Genomic DNA, 14146 nt, shown 5'->3' on the forward strand with positions numbered 1-14146 from the left:
GAATTCTCGGTAGTAATTCAGAACCCTCCCCATCTAGTGTCCCATCACCAGCCATTGGAGATATTTGCTGCTAGCAGTCGCAGCTTGGCTACATGCTACTGCAAGCAGTCTCATCATACCATCCACTCTATAAACTTATCAAGCTCAGTCTTGAAGCCAGTTAAATTTTTTGCCCCCACTGCACCCTTTGGAAGGCTGTTCCAGAACTTCACTCCTCTGATGGTTAGAAACCTTGGTTTAAGTTCAAGCCTAAGCTTGTTGATGGCCAGTTTATATCTATTTGTTCTTGTGTCCACATTGGCGCTTAACTTAAATAACGCCTCTCCTTCCCTGGTATTTATCCCTCTGATGTATCTATAGAGAGCAATCTTATCTCCCCTCAGCCTTCTTTTAGTTAGGCTAAACTAGTCAAGCTCTTTGAATGTCCTCTCATAAGGTAGGTATTCCATTCTTCAGATCATCCTATGCGGGTTACTGCATCCTTCTCTGCACCTGTTCCAGATGGAATTAATCTTTCTTAAACAAGGGCGACCAGAACTGCACATAATATTCCAGATGAGATCTCAGCAGTGCTTTATATAATGGTATTAACACTTCCCTGTCTCTACTGGAAATATCTCACCTGATACATCCTAGACTGCATTAGCTTTTTTCACAGCCACATCACATTGGTGGCTCCTAGTAATTCTCGGAACAACAAAAACACTCAGGTCTTTCTCTTCCTCTGTCACTTCCAACTGATAAGTCCTCAGTCTATAGCAAAAATTATTGTTATTAGTCCTTATGTCAGTGGTGGACAACCTGCAGCCCGTCAGGGTAATCCGCTGGTGGGCTGCCAGACAGTTTGTTTACATTTGCATGGTTGCCTGCAGCTCCCAGTGGCCGTAATTCGCTGTTCCCGGCGGAAAGTGGCGTGGGCCGCAGGGAGGAATGTGCTGGCTGGTGCTTCCCGCAGCTCCCATTGACCGGGAATGGCAAACCATGGCCACTGGGAGCTGCAGGCGGCCATGCAAATGTAAACAAACTGTCTGGCGGCCTGCCAGCGTATTACCCTCATGGGCTGTGTGTGGCCTGCAAGTTGCCCAGCACTGCCTTATGTGCGTGACTTTGCACTATTACATTTTATCCCATTTCTATTACTCCAGTTTACAAGGTCTTCCAGGTAATCTTGTATGATATTCTAATCCTCCTTTTTATTGGCAATACTTCCCAACTTTGTGTCATCCGCAAATTTTATTAACACACACTCACTTTTTATGCCAAGGTCAGTACTAAAAATGTTAAATAAGATTGGTCCCAAGAATGATCCCTGCGGAACTCCATTAGTAACCTCCCTCCAGCCCGACAGTTCACCTTTCAATATGACCTGTTGTAGTCTTCCCTTTAACCAGTTCCGTATCCACCTTTCAATTTTCATATTAATCCCTATCTTCAATTTAACTAATAATTTCCCATGTGGAACTGTATCAGATGTCTTACTGAAATCTAGGTAGATTAAATCTACTGCATTTTCTTTGTTTAAAAAAATCATTTATCTTTTCAAAGAAGGTTTCAGAGTAACAGCCGTGTTAGTGTGTATCCGCAAAGTGAGCTGTAGCTCACGAACACTTATGCTCAAATAAATTTGTTAGTCTCTCTAAGGTGCCACAAGTACTCCTTTTCTTCTCAAAGAAGGAGATCAGGTTGGTCTGGCATGATCTAGTTTTTGTAAACCCATGTTGCATTTTATCCCAATTACTGTTCACCTCTACGTCCTTAACTATTTTCTCTTTCAAAATTTGTTCCAAGACTTTGCATACAATTGAGGTCAAACTAAAAAGCCTGTGGTTTCCCAGATCACATTTTTCCCCTTTTTTAAAAATAGGAATTATATCAGCAATTCTCCAGTCATTGGATATGACCCCCAAATCTACAGATTAATTAAAAATCCTTACTATTGGGCTTGCAGTTTCACATGCCAGTTCCTTTAATATTCTTGGATGGAGATTATTCAGGCCCCCCAGTTTAGTCCCATTAAGATGTTTGAGTTTGACTTAGACTTACAACTTGGATGTGGTAATTTCTATCTCCATATCCTCATTCCCATTAGCGATCCTGCCTCTACCTCTAAGCTCTTCATTAGTCTTATTAAAAACTGAGGCAAAGTATTTGTTTAGGTGTTGGGCCATGCCTAGATTTTCTTTAATCTCCACCCCATCCTTAGTGGTTAGGGGTCCCACTTCTTCTTCCCTCGTTTTCTTTTTATTTATGTGGCTGTAGAACCTTTTATTATTGGTTTTAATTCCCTTTGCAGTATCTAACTCTGCTTGGCTTTTGGCAGTTCTCACTTTATCCCTATACTTTCTGACCTCCATGAGGAAGCTTTCCTTGCTGATCCATTCCATCTTCCATTCCTTGTAAGGCTTTCTGCTTTCTTTTAATCACCTTTTTGAGATGCTTGCTCATCTAAGTTGGTCTGCAACCCTTCCTTGTGAATTTTTGCCCTTGCTTGGATACAGGGGAAACCACCTCTATTGAAACCTCAATCTGAGACAGTTCCTCAGATTGGTCACCTAAAAAAATGATTTGGATGTGGGATCTCTCCGATATCCTCTGCAGTGAAGACCGCTGCAGAGAATTCATGGAACTTCTCTGGAATGGCCTTGTCTTCCTTGAGTGCTTCTTTAGCATCTTGATTATCAAGTGGCCCCACTGGTTGTCTGGCAGGCTTTATAGTGTCTGCTTGGAGGTAAACCCTAGCTGTTACGGTGTTCAGAGAAGCCCCTATAAAGAATATCTATTGTACTGTGCTCAAAGTGGACTTAGTGTTGACTTGGAGACCTAGCCTGTGGAACAGGGATATGGTTGTCTGTACTGCAGAGAATGTAATTGTATGACTGGCCCTTGAGCAGCTAGTCATCAAAGTAGGGGAAGACTATTATTCCCGGCCACCGGAGGTAAGCAGCTATCACTGCTCTGATCTTTGGGAATACCCTTGGGACAGAGGAGAGGTCAAAGGGAAACACTCAGTACTGGAAGTGACTCTGACTGCTTGTAAAACAAAGAACCTTTTGTGAGAGGGGTGAAATGTGACATGAAAATATGTGTCCTGAAGGTTGAGGGCCATGAACCAGTTCCTGGAATCTAACTATGGAATAATATCTGTGGAGTTACCATCCTGAATTTCTGTGATTCCACAAAGGTGTTTATCAGTCTGAGATCTAATATTGATTTCTCCATCCTCTGTTCTTTTAGGGTACCAGAAAATACTTGGAGTAGAATCTCTTCCCTCTCCGCTGGAATGCAACTGTTTCTGTGGCTCCTATGCATAGAAGAGAGATGACTTCTTGTCTCAGTAACTGTTCATGAGATAAACAGGGTCGGTAAAGAGGGTAGGGTGAGCGATGGAGGTGAAATGGATTGAGTAACCTGATGTTAAGGCCTCCAACACCCATCTGTTAGACGTAATCTGTTCCCAAGCAGGTTGAAAATGGGAGAATCCTCTCCAAAGGGAGGGAGGTGAGTGCAGCTGAACATTCATGAGGTGTGGATGTTCCAAGCTCTCAACCAAACCATCAGAATTGACGGTTGGATGAAGAGGACAGCTGTGTGGTGGTAGTAGTCACAGTAGGTAGTCTCTTCTTTTGACACCTAGGCCTGCCTTTCGATGGTTCAGTAGGCCTAGGGTAGGTAAAGAACTGAACTGGACGAGATCTCTGTGCCATTTGTGATCTGCTAAATTTTCTTTTGTTTGCAGGCATGTATATGCTAAGGGCTCTAAGTGTGGCTCTGGAATCTTTCAAAGTCTGGAGAATTGACTCATAGGAGAATTTAAGTCCATCAAAAGGGAAGTTTTCTACAGTATGTTGGACCTCCCTAAGAAAACCAGATAGCTCTAGCCAAAGTTCTCTGCTCATAACAACATCAGTGGAGGTGCAGTGGCCTACTGTCACCTGAATCTAGGGAGGCTATCAAAGAGGCTCTTGCTAAGAACTGACCTTTGACTATGATGGTCTTGAACTGCTCACAGTGTTCTACAGGTAAGTGTTCACTAAAACTGTTGAATTTGTCATAATTGGAATAGTTGTACTTCACCATTAGACCTTGTTAATTTGCAATCCAAAATTTTGGAGTGGCTGAAAAGTAGCTCTTACAACCAAATAGGTCAAGGCACTTCTGGTCTTTATCACAGGGTGTAGACTTGGAAAGATGTTGGCTGCCATGCTTGTTGACAGCCTCCACAACTAAAGAATTTGGTGGAGAGTGGGAGAACAAAAATTCCACATATTTTAGTTGGGATGTAGTACCATGAGCCTGCTTGCAAGTGCGTGGTGTGCTGGCTTATGGTTTTGGCAGGATCCAGTAGAGCTTTATTCACTTGTAAAGTCACTCAACCAGAGGATGTTCTATGCAAAATGCCAAAAGTTTGTTGCAACTCTTGGGCCTTCTTTAAGAGAATCTCTAGCAAGTCAGTATGCTTCATCAGTTCCTGACACTATTTAAAATCACTAGCCAAAGAAGGTGGAGGAGGCATTACAGCCTCATATGGTGGTGATGATATTTGTTTGAGGTGTCCCCTCCTTGTCCACTCTGACCTCGTGCTCCTCAAAAGTTTCCTCTCGAGGTTGAGGTTGTTGAGGAGAAAGTGATGGAACAGACAGGTGTCGTCTTCTGTATTCCCCACGAGTGACACTAGGAGCCGTTGAGAACTGATGGTAATAGAGAGTCCATGGGTCTTAAGAAGGGCATTGAGGGGGCCCATAAGGTAGAGGATGGAGCATCCACTGCTGGTCATACCAGTGAGGCAGGGCTTATGATAGTTTCTCCCTTGGAATTTCCCTTTGAGGGTAGGTATCAGGGAAGAAGTCTCTCCTATGGAAGGTAGGAGATCCCTGGACAGAGATCTGGGAATCAGAGGACTCCTCCTCAGAATAGTTCAAAGGTGGGGTGAACACTGAAGATAAAGATAGTTGTCCACCTGGTGTGATATGTACCGGAGAGCTGGTCACTGGGGCTGGGTCCAAGAGATACAGGGAAGTAAAGGATGCTTTGTACACCCACACATCCTTGCTTTCTGTGAGGAAATGCATGGATAAATTCAGATGTACACTACAACATCACATTGATCTATTTGCTATTATTATGAGAATTTGGTTTAAACCTCCTGCCTCCTCTTTGTTTCCCAAGTACTAACACCCCAATGAATTGTACAACCAAGTACTTTATTAAAAACGAATACAGGTGTTCCAGCTGCCAATACTAGAGAGTACAATTGTTAATAAAAGTGAAAGTGCAACGAAAACCAACAGTGATGCCAATCTGTGTAACGTCACTGGAAATGGAAATGCCACCACCAGTGTAGCTGTTCTCTACCTGTGGCTGAAAGGAGACAGAGTGAACAGGGTACATCTAATCATACTCACTTCAATTCCAGGAGTTCATCAACTGAATCTTTGTCTACCCTGCCCCCTACAATTGTCCAGTGGCTACATTGGTTGCAGGATGTGCAGCATGGAGGAGGGTCCTCTGGGGATGGTGTTGATGCAGGTATTAGGGTCTGCTGCTTGCTGACCATCACACTGAGCAGTCACTCAAACATTTGCTCCTCCCAGTCTTGCTCGAGTTCCCTGTGTTGCTGTCAGCTCCTGCTCCATTCTCACCCTGTCATGCTCAAAGTACTCTGCCACCAGTCTCTCCTCCCTCTCCCTGTCTGAAACCTCCTTTTTCCTCTCCTTTTTCCTCTTCTGCTTCATCATTTGCTGCTGGAATTTCAGCTGTTGGTTCAACCTGTGGTCAGAATCCCTCTGCATGTCCTGCAGCAGGTAGTCTCTAACCCTTGGTCTTTTCTCCTGTTGGTTCAGGGTCCTTGCCCAAAGGGGCTAGGTGGCTGCCTTGGTCCAGCAAAGACAGAAGGCCCTGCCAAGACAATGAAAGAGGATATTACTTTTTTGTCCAGGAAAAGAAAAAAATAAGTTCCTTCCCTTTTCATGTTCCGCATCAAAGTAAGGCCACAAGTTAATACTTTTATCTACCTGGTAGCATGCCTTGATTCCATCTGTCCTGTCAGGGTTCCTTCCCCACTCTGAACTCTAGGGTACAGATGTGGGGAACCGCATGAAAGACCCCCTAAGCTTATTCTTACCAGTTTAGGTTAAAAACTTCCCCAAGGTACAAACTTTGCTTTGTCCTTGAACAGTATGCTGCCGCCACCAAGCGTTTTAAACAAAGAACAGGGAAAGAGACCACTTGGAGACGTCTTCCCCAAAAATATCCCCCCAAGCCCTACACATCCCCTTTCCTGGGGAGGCTTGAGAATAATATCCTAACCAATTTGTTACAAAATCATCAAAGGCCCAAACCCCTGGATCTTGGAACAACGGAAAAATCAGTCAGGTTCTTAAAAGAAGGATTTTATTTAAAAAAAAAAAAGAAAGAAAGAAAGGTAAAAATCATCTCTGTAAAATCAGGATGGAAAATACTTTACAGGGTATTCAGATTCAAAACACAGAGGATCCCCCTCTGGGCAAAACCTTAAAGTTACAGAAAACAGGAATAAACCTCCCTCTTAACACAAGGAAAATTCACATAAAACAAAAGATAAACTAATCCGCCTTGCCTGGCTTACCTATACTGGTTGCAATATTGGAGACTTGGATTAGGATGGGTTTGGAGAAGATGGATTTCTGTCTGCCTCTCTCAGTCCCAAGAGAGAACAACCACGTAAACAAAGAGCACAAACAAAAGCCTTCCCCCCCAAGATTTGAAAGTATCTTGTCCCCTTATTGGTCCTTTGGATCAGTTGCCAGCCAGGTTTTCTGAGCTTCTTAACCCTTTACAGGTAACAAGATATTGCCTCTGGCAGGAGGGATTTTATAGCACTGTATACAGAAAGGTGGTTACCCTTCCCTTTATTTTTATGACATGCCCATATTTGCCTGTTCAGAAGCAGCTGCATTTCAGGTCACCAGCCCATGAAGTAAATCTTTTATATTTATTTTATTGTAAAAAATCAATACATATTTTTGGCCTAGACAGGAGGGGCTTGGGGCCCACAGGCCAAGGACCTTTTACCAGTAGTGGTCTTAACACTATTTCAGCCAGTGGTATGTAGGAGACAGACCTCAATATTGAGTCGAAAATATTTATCAGTAAAACTATTATAATTTATTCTTATAATATTAGGTCATTTCAAACTTGCTTGCACCTTAAAATATACTCAATATTTATACAGGATGCTTAGAAAAATAACAGCACAGTCTTATGTTATCAGTTGCTTATTTAATTGTATGAAATGTTCAAGCTAAAGAAATCTACCTTCTGTCAACTAGTGACAAATTGTCGAAGTGTCAAAGGAGGATAACCACCCCACAGCCATAAAATCTGTGTTTACTCTGAAATGCAGCTTTTATAAGTTCTATTGTGCCTTAACTTTCTGTGTTATTTTCTTTTGTTATGTTTTGAAAGATGTATGTAAACCTTGGTTGTTAGGATTTTATGTTTTCTATAGAATGCTTTACTGAAGTTTTTAACTGCAAGTTGTAAATGTACTACAAATGGCAGATTTTAAATCTAAGGGTCATTTTGGACAAAGGACCAAAGCACATCTGGTATGAGATGCAAGTCTACTATAGAGATGAGTTTTATCTCAAGCAAAGGACTTTGTAGGCATGTTTAATATTGTGTCATCAAGAGCCATAAAAGTAGGCCTTTTACAACCCCCACTCTCTTTGCAAGAAAAAAATGTTGGTTTCAAACACACAGCAAATATGCTAGAAAAAAATCCTATTAAAATTAACCCCTTTTATAAACTCTTTAAAGACTTAATTATTCAAATATTAAGGAAAACATTTATGGCTGGGGAATGTTTTGTAGCAGATCTTTGTAACTTCTAAGTTCATGTTCCACTTGATGGTGAAAAATCTATGCCTGTCACTTAAATGCTTAAGAGTTCATCAGCTTCTTTTGAGATGTATATTTGCAAGTGCTTTGTCTCTAACTGCAAACCTTCTAATGTAATAAGTTCCTTATATCATTGTATATGAACAGTGGCATGGTTTACGTGCAATATAGTAAGGTCATTTGATGCTACAACTGGTTACTCATTTAAAAGCCATTTGAGTATAAAATATTTGTATTAAATAGGGAATTTATTTGATTATCTGGCTTAAACTACTTTCTTACCAAACTCGGAGAAACAAGTCACCTATCCAAAGATTGTTAAGAAGGGACAATAACTTCTTTAATGACTATTCAAGTTTAAAAACTTTCTTTAAGGAGTAATAAAGTTTAAAAAATACTTTTGAAAACTGAAAACCATTATATACGACATACAGGTATTTGCACCCTTTTGAAGCAGAATTTCAGCTCCAGTAAGCTAGAAAGGAACTAATGGGATATATCAGAAAATGGACCGAATAAAAGAAAACTCAAACTTCGAAGATGTTCTGATAATCTCCCACAACAAAGGCAGTATAACTATCAAGTTGAGGAAAAATTACAACCCTGCTGCATGTGTTGTAGCAGATCATCTATGCATGAGCTGAAACTGCTGATAACCTCAGAAAGGTGCTGAGCCAATGAAAGAATGACAGCTGCTAATTTTTTAATTCAACCAAGGTCTGAAATAGGCTTGCCTTCCTCTTCCAGTAAAACTATGAAAGGAAAGGAATATAAAACTTGCTGAATTAAGTAAACCAGCAGCACAGCCTGCTCCCATTCCTCAACTTTACAGTACTCCTCACAGCTCCTCCTGTTCATCTCTGGAAGCAAACAAGTAACAGCAATTAGCCAAAGAGCAAAACGGAGCATAGAAGAGCATCAAGAAGAAGCAGCAACCTTCCAGTTCAGCACTGTTCCTTCAGCATCAAGGGCTAGATTAAGTTAGCAAAGCACCCCAAGGAATCAGATATAAATTTTCTTGTAGTGATTTTAATAGCATATTGAAATGCTATTGTAATTTAAGGTATTAACAGCATCTGTTGTTAAATACCAGATTGTTTTACATCATGTATTTCTGGAGAGGAGACATAAGATCACTTAGTAAACAGGCAGAAATTGTGGGATTTAATTTGGATTTAAGATGCTTGATATTAATTTACTTGTCTCAAGACAGCTCTCTGAATAACTTTTTTTTAACGGAGTTAAATATTTTATTTGGTTTCATAGGACTTAGTTAAGATTGCTCACTATTAACTTAAATAGCTTATTAATCCTTATCAATAATATTGATATTATGGCTCCGGGAGCACTCATGTAAACTAGCTGGATGTGGGGCTCCACATGTGGTTGTGCTGAGTGATCACAGCGCCCGGAGGGGTTTGCTCTTGTTACTATCAAAGCATTGTGAGAGACAGCTCAGGCTGGAGAGTTAAGGGGGCACAGTTGTTCCACAGTCCCAAGCTGAACCCTGAGGATCCTGTCACAATATATCAAAAAGGATTCACCAATCCTTAAATTAAATTATTTTGCCCATCTATAAACTGCTGTAGTTATCTATGACAGAACCATTATTGCTTGTTTGTGTGTTTTCTTTTTTGCTTTAATCATAATTATTACCTGTGACTGTATTATTATTATTATATTGCTTGGTTTTAATCATGGTATCCCTAAAGTATGGTGTAACCCATACACCTCCTGGGTGTAGTGTTCTGTCCCATCTAGTGGCACCGAGACCACTTAGGCCTGGTCTACACTGGGGCGGGGAAATCGATCTAAGTTACGCAACTTCAGCTAGATTAGACGCGATAAATCGACCCTTGATGGATCTATCACTGCCCGTCGATCCTGCAGGTAATGTAGACAAGCCCTTAGAGAGAGAGAGAAAAAATAAGTCTGCTCTACCACCTTAACTAACAGCGTGTTGTCTTTTAGCTCTTGCAGTAGAGGCTCATGCACTAAGCTCCAGAGGTCCCCGGTTCAATCCTGCCCGCCGACAACCAGGGTCTGTTGGCGTTACAAGTGGGGGTTCGTCCTGGATTTCAACTGGGAAGTCTCTGAACCTCAGGACACGCTTCCTCAGCTATGGGAAGTATGTAACCCACACACCTCCTGGGCTTCTGTCCCATCTAGTGGCACTGAAACCACTTAGAGAGAGCTAAAATTAGTCTGCTTTACAGCCTTAGCTAGCAGCCAGTTGGCTTTTAGTTCATGTGGTAGAGGCTCATGCACTAATCTCCAGAGGTCCCCAGTTCGATCCTGCCCGCCAATGACCAGGGTTTGTTGGCATTACAATGGCAGAGAATCCCATGTGACTAAAGTAGTGGGAGTCCCACTGAGAGACGATTACTAAGATTTGGCCAACAGTTTCTTGTTTCTCTAAACTATAAATTTTAGTTGATTTTTGAGATCAAATCACTTGGTGCTCTACAACTTGGAACATTCCTTTCTACCCTACAGGCAGCATTAGAAGATGTTAATCTGCTGAAGACTCCAGATTAGGAGGAACAATTTTTCCAGGCCTTTGGTAGAAGACAACCATCTGTCTATGCCAAGGAGATATTTTATTGCCTGGTGACCGATCAGCATATCAGTGACTGGAGAGGACTATGCAGTGTTGTTGTAGCCGTGTTGGTCCCTGGATATTATAGAGACAAGTTGAGTGAGGTAATATCTTTTATTGGACCAACTTCTGTTGGTGAGAGAGACAAACTTTTGAGCTTACACTACTATGCTACTGGGGTGGAAGGAAGGGCATGGGGAAAGCTTTGCCCTACTCAGGAATATCATAGATTGTCTTCAGTTTCTTGAAAGAGAACTTGAAATGATTGTATGTCAGCAATTCCTCCCAACATATTTTTGTGAGCTTCTAAAGTGATTTGGGATGGCTCTGAATGAAAAATATTATGTAAAGGCTAGATGTTATATTCACTGCCCAAAATCTTTAACACTAAAATAAGTTCAGCTGGCAATGCCTCATGCCCTTGCAGAATGGGAAGTGCCCCTATACTTAAACCTCTGAAAATATGGAAGTGCACACACCTCAGCCTTGCAACTTAAATTTTGGCTTCCTGGAACTGAGGCTATACTGTATATTTCAGCCTGGACTGTCCTATAATCAGGCATAAGGAATGACTAAGTAATTGTGCTATTTCATATGATGTGTTGTGCCCCACAGAATTGTATTCTCATTTGTCTGCATGCACTCCCAACTGCTCTTCACTGTGGAGGGGACAACTGTACTGACTGCCACAAGCTTATTTGCAGCAGGTTGCCACAGCTCACATGGCAATATGAGAGGTTCATCCATGCCCAAAGGAATCACAACACAGACCCCTTGTTTCTGTGCTGTTACATTATTGTGCTCCTCTGCTTGCACAACCAATCTATCATGATTACAGGGCAGAGGTTAGTGCAAAGGGGCTGTTCCAGAAGGAATCCTTAGCACAAAGGTCGGGGGTAATAACATCTGGTAACTGTGGGGTGGTTTGGGCAGAGCAGGTGAAGTGGTCTAGTACAGGTCAGGTGTAGCCAGCTGGTGTTCACTAAGCCTGCCCTCTACAAGAGATGTTTGCCTTACTGAGGATATGGCTGACAGTTTCTCCTGTATCGATATGGTGCACGCCCATGGTGCACTTTATGCTCTGAAAGGATGGAGTACTACTTTGTCAGTGAGGAGCGGTGTTGATAAGTTGCGTAGTCAATTGCTTGACCACACTGGTTCATTATGAAATATATTCCAGATGCCACATAACCAACATCAGTCAGATTTATTGATCTAAGCCAATAATAATATAGAAAAGGGAAAAGGTTCTATATCAGCAGTTCTCAAACTGGGGTCAACGGAGCCCCGGGGGGTCTGCGAGAGAACTCCAGGAGGTTCACAGGCCCCGCTGCTCAACTCCTCTCCCTCCCTCCCAGGCAGGCTCCCTACCTGCCCTGGTTCCACGTGGCTCCCAGAAATGGCCACCAGGTCCCTGCGGCCCCTAGGTAGAGGGGTGGCCAGGGAGGCTTCACGCACTGCCCCCACCCGAGTGCTGGCTCTGCAGCTTCCATTGGCTGGGAATTGCAACCAGTGGGAGCTGTGGGGGTGGTGCCTGCAGGCACAAGGGCAGCTCTCAGAGCCTCACTGGCCGCGCCTCTGCCCAGGGGCCGCAGAGACCTGGTGGCCGCTTTCTGGGAGCCGCAGTAAGTGCCACCGGGACCCTTCACGCCCCCGCACCTCAACACCCTGCTCCAGCCCAGAGTCCCCTCCTGCACCCACACTCCCTCCTGGAGCCCATATTCCCCCATCCCGGAGCCCCTTCCTGCAGACCACAACCCTCATCCCTGGACCCAGCCCAGACCCCAGATCCCCAGCTGGAGCCCTCAACCCCCGCCGCATCCCAACCCCCTGGCCCAGCCCAGAGTCCCCTTCCACACCCAAACTCCCTCCCAGAGCCCACAACCCACATCCCAGAGCCCCCTCCTGCACCCCAAACCCCTCATCCCTGGCCCCAGCCCATAGCCTATACCCCCAGATGGAGCCTTCACCTCCCCCTGCATCCAAACCCCCTATCCCAGCCTGGTAAAAGTGAATGAGGGTGCGGGAGAGCGAGCAACAGAGGGAGGGGGGATGTAGCAAGCGGGAGCTTGGAGAAGGAGTAGGATGGGGTGGGGCCTCGGTGAAAGAGCAAGGGGTCTGTGAAAAATTTTAAATCAAAATTGGGGTCCTCGGCTTGCTGAAGTTTGAGAACCACTGTTCTATATGATACCAGTCTCAGGGAAGCTGTCTCATGTAGTGATGTTACATTCACCTTATGTGGAAGGTGTGCTCCCAAAGGTATATACCACTTAAAACCCTCTCTTTATATCCTACTTGTTTACCAGTAAAATGTACTATATACATCCATCTGAAACTAGATTTAACCAACTAGCTTTTTACCTTGCTTTTCTAGTACCATGGTGTACCCTTTATCTTTGTTCTGAACATATGCAATTCCAGGTACTAATGGGCATGAAAACACCTCCTACGTCTGTCCCAGAGTAGATAGGCTTGTGAGGGTAACTCCCTTTCTGTTGCTATGATAAAGTAAACTTATGTCCTGATCCTGACAGCTTTCCTATCTCCTTAAGCCAAAGCTTACTTTAACTAATGCAAGGTGTTATGGGATACTTAGCATAAGTGAACAGATTATAAAGGTAGAGGCCAATTTAGACTATGTAACTGCTATATTTATGCTTAATATGTAGGGTGCAGATAAAACATACTATCAGTATAACATATATATACTATCCAGCATATATTGGTCAACAGTAGGTTGAGGCATGACTCAAAGAGGGCAGAACTAAGGTTGCGAGGGGGGGGGAGGAATGTACTGGTTTTCAGAGGTTCAAGTTTGTTTTACCATAACTGTTTATTCCCTGGTTTTTAGAGATTTAAATATAGGTGCCTTTGTTCTAGAAGGGTATTAGTAGGCTTGGAAGAATTAGATTTTTAGCAATGAATGTTGATAAACATCAGCTTCATTGTACACACACACAACCCAACAAAAATATTTCCATCAGTAATAATCAAAATTTACAGATTGCCAAATTAAGAAAATGCTACTTGAGAATTTGATTTAAGGATATTTACTTTGTATATTTTAATGTGATGTTGACAACTTGTGTTTTAATGGTTATAAACCTTTAACTTTTTGAATCTTAACTGACGCTCCAAACACCAATAATTTCCCACAACTCTGAAAACTTAAATATAAAAAAATAAACACCAGTCTTATTTGGTGAAATTACACAATTGAATTCTGCCAAGCCTAGTTATGAGGCACTGGCAGGCAGCCTGAACTCTGCATTAATAAGTTTTGGGGCCAATTCCATATTTTTTGAGGAAGAGTGTGTGTGTGTGTGTGTGTGTGTGTGTGTCACACAAAGAGGCTTCTTGGGAACACCTCACTGCCTCTTAACTACCTGCTGTGCCCTGGTCCTGGCCTCTCCATGCACCCAGCAGGACTGGAGGCCCATGGGTGGGGGGAGGAAGAGGGAACCAACAAGCTGTGAAGAGCCTATCTACCCATTGGAGGCAGCAAGAGAGAATGAAGGGCTGTTCCAGACTTTCGTACTCCACTTTGGGGCTAATGTAGGGGGAAAGGCTCAACAGAATCCTCTACAGTGCGGAACGATTGCAGAAGTCTGAGGTGGCTCATTCATCTCAAGGATGAATATCATTTTGAAAATGTTTGTTGCAGTTTAT

At 42.9% G+C, this 14146-nt stretch overlaps 1 protein-coding gene across 1 annotated transcript in view; it reads left to right on the forward strand.

The window, feature by feature from the left end:
* Positions 1-10461: 10461 nt before the first annotated feature.
* PACC1 (proton activated chloride channel 1) overlaps positions 10462-14146 on the forward strand; it is a 52279-nt gene continuing 48594 nt past the window's right edge. The window contains exon 1 of the mRNA XM_048843129.2: positions 10462-10581. The gene's annotated coding sequence lies outside the window, so the exon portion shown is untranslated. The remainder of the gene's footprint in view (positions 10582-14146) is intronic.

The sequence above is a fragment of the Caretta caretta genome, chromosome 3 (assembly GCF_965140235.1).
Source record: "Caretta caretta isolate rCarCar2 chromosome 3, rCarCar1.hap1, whole genome shotgun sequence".
NCBI lineage: Eukaryota > Metazoa > Chordata > Testudines > Cheloniidae > Caretta > Caretta caretta.